Source organism: Dryobates pubescens, chromosome 5 (genome assembly GCF_014839835.1).
Source record: "Dryobates pubescens isolate bDryPub1 chromosome 5, bDryPub1.pri, whole genome shotgun sequence".
NCBI lineage: Eukaryota > Metazoa > Chordata > Aves > Piciformes > Picidae > Dryobates > Dryobates pubescens.
In genome coordinates, this window is record NC_071616.1 from 20,276,581 (window position 1) to 20,286,440 (window position 9,860).

The window sequence follows — 9,860 nt, forward strand, 5'->3', positions numbered from 1 at the left end:
TGCAATGATCCCTTTTGCAGTCTCTTCATGATGAATCAGAGAACACTGAAGAATGCTGGGGCAAGCTCCAGGTTGCTGCCCATAACCTGAAGAAGCACTGCTCCTCATCCTTTGAAGAGATCATGGATGCTCATGCTAGGTAAGCTTGCGAAAGAGAAGCCCCATTTATTAGTACTTCAGAAAATAAATGTGCTGAGGCAGGGCTTCAGGTCTGTCAGATTTGTAAATCTGTAGTAAAACAACCCACCTGTCTCAGGGTAGCAGTGTGAGGAGCAGCTGTTACTAGCTTTTTGGTGATGGCTCACAGAGCGTAAGATGGTGCTGTGCCAGTGGGCTTTCAGTATATGGCGTCATGGTTCAGGCTCAGCTGGCAGTCAAGCTCCACGCAGCTACCCCACCCTCACCCCCCACCCTGATGGGAAGGGAAGGGAAATCAGGAAGAATCAGAAAAAGGCAAACCCCCCATGACTGAGATAAGGAGAGCATAATAGAGCAACACAAAGATAGAAAAACAAGCAGGAAGAACAATACTAATGCAATAGTGTAGACAACAAGCGATACAAAGTGCAGCGCTGATTGTAACAGCCCAGCCTGGCCACCTAATCCTGCCCTGCCACTGCCATAGTCACCTGCTCAAGGTACTCCCTCCCATGTGCCCTGGCCAGCCTTTCCCTTATATATAGCGGGCATGGTGAGACTCCACCTGGAGTACTGCATCCAGTTCTGGAGCCTCTATTACAGGAAGGATCTGGATGTGCTCGAGTGTGTCCAGAGAAGGGCCATGAGGATGGTCAGAGGGCTGGACCACCTCTCCTATGAGGACAGACTGAGGGAGTTGGGGCTGTTCAGTCTGGAGAAGAGAAGGCTTTGAGGAGACCTTATTGTGGCCTTCCAGCATCTTAAGGGGGCCTACAAGAAAGCTGGTGAGGGACTTTTCAGGATGTCAGGTAATGATAGGACTAGAGGGAACAGAAGAAAAATAGAAATGGGTAGATTCAGATTGGATGCTAGGAAAAAGTTCTTCACCATGAGGGTGGTGAGATGCTGGAACAGGTTGCCTAGGGAGGTAGTAGACGCCCCATCCCTGAAGGTTCTTAAGGCCAGGCTGAATGTGGCTCTGAGCCACCTGATCTAGTGTGAGGTGTCCCTGCCTGTGGCAGGGGGTTAGAACTAGATCATCTTTGATGTCCCTTCCGACCCTAGCAATTCTATGAGTCTATGATGTCAGTGTGGTAATGAATACCCTATCGGCTGCTTCAGCTGGCTATCTTGGCTGTGGACCCTCACAACTTCCTTCCTGGGAGGAAAACCAAAACCAAATTAAATCATGGGATGTCTTGCAGTCTGTGCCCAGTTTTCTTAAGGGCTTTCCAAGCTGTATTTTCCTGACCTTCCAATTTACTCAGTTATTCAGTCACTTGAAGGAAAAGTCTTGGAGGCTCATGGGTGAAGACGACCCTACTTACTGCCAGCCTCCGTGTTAGGCCATATGCAGACATAACCAGAAAACCAATCACCAACACAAGATTTCATTTACTCTACAGTGTGTATGAGGAACCTCAAAATGATGAAAAGAAATGTGAGAAGTGCAAGAAATCCACAGAAATTCACAGGATCTTAAAAAAAAGTATTCCTGGATGCTTTGAGGAATTGCAAGAGCAACAGAGAGAGTATGAGGTAAAGCTACATCTAAAAGTACATCTTGACTGGTGAAGGTGGGAGGAAATCACTAGAAAGTGCCATGCCCTTTTCAGTTCTCTGAGTTTTACAGTACATTTCACTCTTGAAAAGTGGCCAGCACTTATTCAGAGGAAAAAATCTGAAAGGTGAAAATCCTTTTCCAGAATGGATGGATCCCTTCTTACCTTTAGAACTACATCCTGAAGTGCTGTGTCATGGAAGTCCTGAATTCCACCAGCCCTGAGGTTATTGCCTCTTTGCCTGTCCCAGAGCAATGAAGCCTGTGGCAACTCGTTCAGCAGTTTCTGGGAAAACTGCACTTAAACATTGCAGGAAAAAAGAAAAATAAATTAAAAAAACCCCAACAAACAAAAAAAGCCAACACAGTTGTGGTAAATTGTAAACATCATGAAGTATTGTTACAGTGAGCTTTATGCTGCCACAGTGGACCCCAGCTTCGCACTATGGGATGTTCTGTCTCTTCATGTTGGTGATCTTTTCATTAAGGCCCACAGAACGTTATTTTTCTCTCTTTTACTTAGACCTCCAATTAATTTCTTCATTAGAATGAAATGATTTCTAGAATAAACTTTTGCTTGCTGTGACAAGGAGTAAATTTGCCATTCTATGTAGCTTTTTGGGGTACTTATTCTAGAGGTTTCTGTCTAGATTGTATTTCTTGTGAATGAGTCCAGCAAACATTAGGCTTTGGATTGCCTGTAACATACAGCTCCTAGTGGGCTCTGCTATCACATATGTGCAAACGCCTCCTGGTATCCCAGCAGTGTGGGATCTCTTAGGATGCCTTTGACACTAGCACTTAATAACAGAGCTTTCAACAGCTAAAAGTAAATAAATGCTGTCACTGCAGAGGAGCAGGACCAGCTTTCATTGCCAAGGTTGTACAGTGAACAGTTACTGCTGCTGTTCTGCTATTTTCAGAGGCTGCAAACTGAGGTTTCCATAAATCAGCAGAGATTTAATTCTATCATAGACAAAGTTCTACCTTCCTTGGAATCTGTAGAAGCAGAGAAAAGGTAATCTCTTTGTTTTTCTTCCTTAGACCTTAGTAATTCAGCAAATATGATCTCTTCAACAGAGTTGGTATTGTATATTTGCTGTCACGAAGACACAACCCCAAAATTCTTGACGGGGTTTACTCTTTAGATTGCCTCCTGGCACACTTTGCAAAGATGTGAAGAGGTACTATGGGAAGAACACAGGTGCCATGGCCAGACTGCATTTTGGATAGCAACTGTGTGTCCTGCCTAACAAAAACAACTGCCCCTGATGAGGAGGCTTCCCTTGTCTCCTGCTCCCCTGCAGCTGTTGAAACTGTAGCTGTGGCTGAGAAGCTACCTTCTTACACAGGGCAGCGAGGATGCTGCCTATGAAGGATCCTTTCCCTCTCCTAGACCCTTCTACCTCCTCAAGTGCAGAGGTGTGAGGCTATCCATGATGGCGCTAGCACATATCACAGGCCACTGAGTCCTCAGCCACAAACCCAGAACAGGTGGTAGCTAAACCTGGTTTTTATCAGTACCATCTTATGCTTTTCTCATCATCAGTGGAGAGACAGAAAAGCAGCAAGTAATATTTGTGAGCAGAGGCTCAGCTGCCCCAGGTTTTTGCTGTGAAGACATTACCCCTCTCTGCCAGAGCTTGCTGCTTCCAGAGAGTTGGCAGGAGAGCGTGTGTGCTCCCCTCAGCCACTTTAGTCTGAAGCCCATAGCTTGGCTCAAAGCTGCCAGGGAAGGTAGGGCTAAGCTAAGCAAAGCTGCTGGTCTGAACAGTGTTGCAGCTACCCCCATAAACACAGGTGTTTGTACAAGAGTTAACCTGGGGCCACAGCCTTCTGCAGAGAAGCAGAACTGGTAGATGGGGTTTGTCTTAATCACTGCAGCTAGATCAGCTGGATCATGTAACCATGCTGTAGGAGAGGCCAAAAGCCTATCTGAATGGGTTCAGTAACAACACACAGAGCCCTGTCACTGGGCAGTTAGGTCCCACTGCTGCATGGTGGTTGAGCTCCCAGCTTAATAACCTGGTAAAAGCACAGGTCAGTTTTGCAGCATCATCAGAGACTTTGGAACACAAGCCCTACGAGGAGAGGCTGAGGGAGCTGGGGATGCTTAGCCTGGAGGAGACTCAGGGGTGACCTTATTACTCTCTACAACTACCTGAAGGGAGGTTGTAGAGAGACGGATGTTGGTCTCTTCTCCCAGGCAGCCAGTACCAGAACAAGAGGACACAGTCTCAGGCTGCACCAGGGGAGGTTCAGGCTGGATGTTAGGAAAAAGTTCTATACAGAAAGAGTGATTGCACATTGGAATGGGCTGCCTGGGGAGGTGGTGGAGTCGCCATCACTGGAGGTTTTCAGGAGGAGACTTGATGGGGTGCTTGGTGCCATGGGTTAGTTGTTTGGGTGGTGTTTGATTGGTTGATGGGTTGGACGCGGTGATCTTGAAGGTCTCTTCCAACCTGGTTTATTCTATGTATTCTATTCTATTCTATGTTCATCAGGTAAGTGTTCAGTGTTTACTGTGATTGCTATACTCTAGAGATTGCTATACCACCATGGGAAGAATGATTTACATGGAAAGCCAGCAGAGTTATTGTATAGTGAAGCCTTGAGATTAAAATATGTTAACACTTCATGCTTTGCATTTTCAGAAGACAGTTCATTTGCAAGGTCACAGAGATGAATGAGCAATGGCACAATGTAAGCTGGGTGGTTCATCACAGAAAGAAATACATTGATGGATTTGTGAGACTCTGGCATCTCTTCCAGCGTTGCCTGCAGAGTCTCAGCAGATTTCTTGATGATACAATGAGCTTCATCACATCTGTGAAGAACCACTGCCAGCATAGGAATCTAATAAAAGATTTCAAGGTACTGTGTTTATTTCTCTTAACTCTTAAATCTGTGGATTTTTCTCAGACTGAAGCAACTTCTCCTCTCCAGGAAGGCAAAAAGCTTCAAAATCACATGGTTTTGGGTGGAAAATGCTTGCTGATGCTTGTTCTTAAAGCTGTGAGCACAGATGAGAAAACAGGAACACTGTGGAAAGCTCACTGTACTGGGAAACTTCCTGGCCAATGTACTCATTTAGTAGCCTGGTATGCTTTAAAAATATGACAGAGGTGAACTTGGAAATGCAGAGTGCCAGGATGCTCTGATCTGGACAGCAGTTCCTCAGGGTAGAAAGTTTGCAGTTTATGTGCCATGGAAAAAAAGAGTCCTTTCCTTTGTCAATTTTTAGTTTCTTGGTTTTGCACATAGTTATGCACTTCTTTGTTTTATATGTAAGTAAAACCAGCCCAGGAATTTGATGGTTTAAAGTGATTTTTTGATACTCAAAAAGGCAGACAGGAGATCAGGAGATCAATGTGAATCAACTAGTGTCTTGTAACTCCCTTTTTGAGTCTTCACTTCTTCCCAAGTGAAATGTCAGCAGTGGGCTTCTAAACCTTTTGCTAAGAACTGCTTGGAAACTTAATTTTTCTTTCTCTTGAAGAGTAAGGCAGTGATTCTGCAGAGGTGGCAAGCCATGTACTCCGTAGTCATCGATGCTGGGGAGAAGCTGCGCTCTGTCTCGGATCCAGAGACCAGTGCTGTTCTCCAGGAGGAGCTCAGCCAGTTACAGCAGAGCTGGGGGGACACCCAGGTGGAGCTGGAGAAAATGACACTGCAGCTGGCCAACACCCTACAGGTAGATGATGCTGTCCCCTGGGAGGAGCAGTACCTGCTTCTCTAGTGTTGGGTCTCAAGACCTTCCCTTTCAGTCCATGCCAGGGCTGAGCTCTGTAGCAACAAGGCAAATGCTGGGCAGCTGCTCTCTGTTTTGAGGGAGGCGCCTGTCCTGTGCCATCAGGGCTTGTGGGAATCTAAATCTGTGGTTCCCTGCTTCTCCAAAGGAAAATGGGATTGCCATCTATTTGTTCCTACAGTGGATGTTCCCACTGATTGTTCTCAAGCTTCGTGTGGCCTGGAGCTCTCTCCTGCTTCAGACTTTGAACAGTAAAATTGAGGTTCAAGGGTGGTATTAGCATGACTTGTTGCTCCTCATGTTGGTCTGATCTTAGTCTGTAAGTGTCCTTTTGAGACAGAGAAATTCCTTGCAGTTTCTGAAACTTGGATGCTAAAAGCTGTTTCTCTCACCAGCTCACCAGGAGAACTGCAGGTGGTGGAGATGGCAGCAGCACAAGGTATTGCTTTATATTGACCTGACCTCTTGACACATGGTGAGAGCAGCTTAGTGCCAGCAGAGACCTTCCAGATTGACACACCAGTGGAGCTGGTTTCTGCCTACCTGCACTGTCTCCTCTATGCTACCACTCTGAGCTGCAGCATGCTGCACGGTTTCCTTTAGCACTCTGCTCCTAGACCTGTGTACCTTGGCTTGTCTTTCCACTGGAGAAATTCCTGTTGTACCCAGTAGGGAAGTATGTTAGGTTTAAATCTTCTGTTAATTCCACCAGCATACCTGGAAAAAAGACATTTGTAGCTTAAAGCCACTACAGACCATGAAGGACAAAGGGAGAGCTTGTCCTCCCCAATAACGTGAGAGCCTGTTCAAAGGGTTAATATCAGCAATGCCATGGCAGAGAAGAGCCTGATCCCTGCAGATACGCAGCCCTGCATCTTGGAAGGGGAGTGGGAACCCTAGAGAGGAAGTCAAAACAAGTTCTTTAATTCAATCTCTGAAGTGCTTTTTTTTCTGTTCTTTCCAGCAGCAGAAGCAATCAACAAGGACTTCTTCAGTCTCCATCATTCTTTCGCCAGGCTGTATCACGGGCATTTTTACTTATTGCATTGATCCTCCTTTTGGTTTTCTCTCTCACTTTTGTGATTGTACCTTCTGAGGAATACTGCAGCTGCATGAGTGTCAACAACTTTGCCCGTTCTTTCAGTCTTACGCTGCAATATCCATATGGGCCTCCACCATCTTAGGAAGCAGCTCAGGAGCCTTCAGTGGTAGCACTCTGTGTGTGTTGCTACATACACTCTCTGCGGTGCTTTATCACACGTCACTTTTTGAATCTTTCTTGTTGTATTTTATTCATTCAAAATGTTCAATAAAAATTTGTACAACTGTTGGGTTTTAAGGATGGCATCCTCGTGCTTAGGACTGTTGCACGCTGTCTTTTTTAACCATCTTTCAAATGCACGTGTTTCCCAGATGAACACAACAACGTAGATTATCCCTAATGTAAATAAATATTGTCATGACTTTTCTAGTTTTTAACCTGCTGAATAGTGTACAGTATGTTGGGAGAGAACTGTGCACACATTTTTATAAGGTTCATCTTTAAAATGAAACTGACACTTGTGCAATGATTAGAGGAACACTGTGTACAGGCAGCATCACCCACTGCCTCTCAGTTATACAGTACAGGCCACCCCTATACTGAGGTGTCTTGACCTCAGCCTCAGGTAGCTGTGCATGGCTCCAGCCTGCTAAAGACACCTCGGTCCAGCAGTGCTTCACAGAAAATAATTCCCCACAACCAATTTGAAATAATTTTGTTTCCAGTTGATTATAAGCCTTGCATGATTATAACCCTTGCACAATACATAAAGGCACTTTAAAAGGCACCAACTTCAATCATCATCCCATTTCCACCACAGACTTGCAGTGAGGGTGTGTGGCAGGTGCAACCCCTCTGAAAGAAAAAAAATGGCAAAGCCCTGACAGCAACACAATCCCCTAACAGACACCTGGCAGGAGCCAGAGCTTGCCAGAGACCTGATAAAGACCAAGGCACCTCAGAGTCCAGACCCTTCTCCTGCTTTTGTTGTGGACTTGCCCCAACTAATTAGAATGACTACAGAGCACACTCAGCTAGGGTATGTGTGGAGCCCAGTGGGAGAGAGGCTTTTTGAGTTGAATGCCCTAGAGACCTTCCACACCTGAACCCTACCCTTTGACTGGAACACCCTCTGGATACTTCTGTGGATTGAGTGAGTCCTCATTCCTCTTTGGTGAGTGTACATTGCTTCTGGATGTGTTCTTGAGTGAGGCCTTGTGCCTTTTGGATGAGTGATCTTTTTTGGATACCCTTTAGCAGGGATACCGTTTTTGCTGTGACTTTCATCTGGTAGTGTCACAGTTCCTGAATTCTGCTTTCATAGAATCGCAGAACGTTAAGGCAGGAAAAGACCCTCAAGATCCAATGAATCAAGTCTGTGATTCCACAGGGATGAAGGGAAATGTGCAGAGGTAATTTTTGGAGAGTTTTGATATACTCCTGGCCATGACCTCGAGGTTCCAAAAGCTGAAGCTACAGCACAAGGAGGAGCTGTGTGTCAAGGCAATAATCCTCAGTTCCAGGGCATATAACCTTCATTCTGACACTCCCCATACTTTTGAGAGTGGCCAGAAATCAGCCTCTGAAAATGACACAAACACTCCATGAGACAGAGTGGTGGAACAAGAGGAAAGCACTTCTGACTGTCATGATTGTGAAGACTTCTGCTCCACCAAGTTGTGAGCTGTCTCATTCGCTGGACTTAGGCTCTATGTCCTGTTTAAGAACTGCGTGAAAAGGCCCAAAGGCTGGAAGCTGTGACAGTGTGGGGCTCACGGCCCAGGCTCCGGGAATGACCTTTTCAAAGAGAGCTCTTGCTCGGACGTATCTCCCGGCTACCCCCGCACAAACGGATGGCTCGAGCAGCCAGAACCGAGGCGCCGCCGGCGGCGCGTGGGAGGCGGGGATCGGCGCGAGCAGCGACACGACCGAGACGGGGGCGGTACTTCCGGCCCCTTGCTGCAGGGCGCGGCGCCGCTGCGGGCCGTGTGGCGCGGCTGGCTGGGTCGTGTGGGGCAGCCGGTGGGACCGCGCCGGCCCTGCTGCTGCAGGCGGTGTTTCTTTTATTTCTATTATGATTATCATTAGTAGTAGTGGTAGTAGTAATAGAAAGAATATAATCCTCCTTTAATTATTTATGCGAGAAAGTGGGCAGGCTGTGTTTCAGGTGGCCCCGTGTTACTGGAGCACAATGACGTGAGGCACGCCAGCTCTCCAGTGTTGCGGTGGTGGCTTCCGTGCAGAACAGTTTCCGTTGGATTTTTCATTAAAGGGAAGCTTGGTCTCTGGATGAAAACGACTCCTTCCTAGGAAGATTAAGTGACTCAACTTCCTTTCACGTCGGGTGGATTTTGGCAGGAAGTTAATTATTTCAGTACCTTTTAGGGTGTTCTGGAGTTGGGCCTGACAGGATGGTGCTACCTTGAACACTGGTTACACTTTTATTTCCAGCAAATTTTTATACTTCATTCTAAATACATAACAAAGGTAGTTTAGCACACCAGAGTCAAAAACTCACTATGTTATTTAGCAGTGCTTTTTCATACTTGGTAAGGATGTTTCAGCTCTCAAGGACATACCTATTAGAAGTCCTGTTCAACATTTTTCTAGTATGTCATCTAAAAGAACTGTTTGGTACTGAAGATGCACACGTCATTGGTAACAATTCAACAGGGTGCACACTGGTGATTCACAGAAAGTTATTTTTCACTCTTAGATCTCCAAATAATTCCTTCATGGGAATAAAATGATTTCTAGAATGAACTTGTGCTTTATTGTGATAAGGAGTAAATCACTCTTCTATGTAACTTTTTTGGGTACTTACTCTACAGGTTTCCACCCAGATTGCATTTCTTGTGAATGAGACCAGCAAACATTAGGCTTTGGGTTGGCTGTAACATACAACTCCTAGTGGATTCTGCTATCATGTGCAAATGCCTCCTGGTATCCCAACAGTGTGGGATCTTTTAGGATGCTTTTGACACATGCACTTAGAAATAATAAAGCTTTAAACATCTGAAAGTAAATAAATGCTGTCACTGCAGAGGAGAAGAACAGCTTTCATTGCAAAGGTTGTTCAGTGAACAATTACAGCTGTTCTGCTGTTTTCAGAGGCTGTAAACTGAGGTTTCCAAAAATCAGCAGGTAATTGTAACACAGAGAAAATCTACTTTGAATCTGTAGAAGCAAAGTAATCTACTTGGTTTTATCCCCAAGACCTTGGTTATTCAGTGAATATGCTTTCTTCCTTGGAGTTTAGTATTGAATGACTTTCTTGAGGACACGAAGACAAACTCTTGAATGGGTTCACTCTTTAAATTGCTCCTGGCATACTTTGCAAAGATGTGAGGAGGTGCCCTGGTCAGACT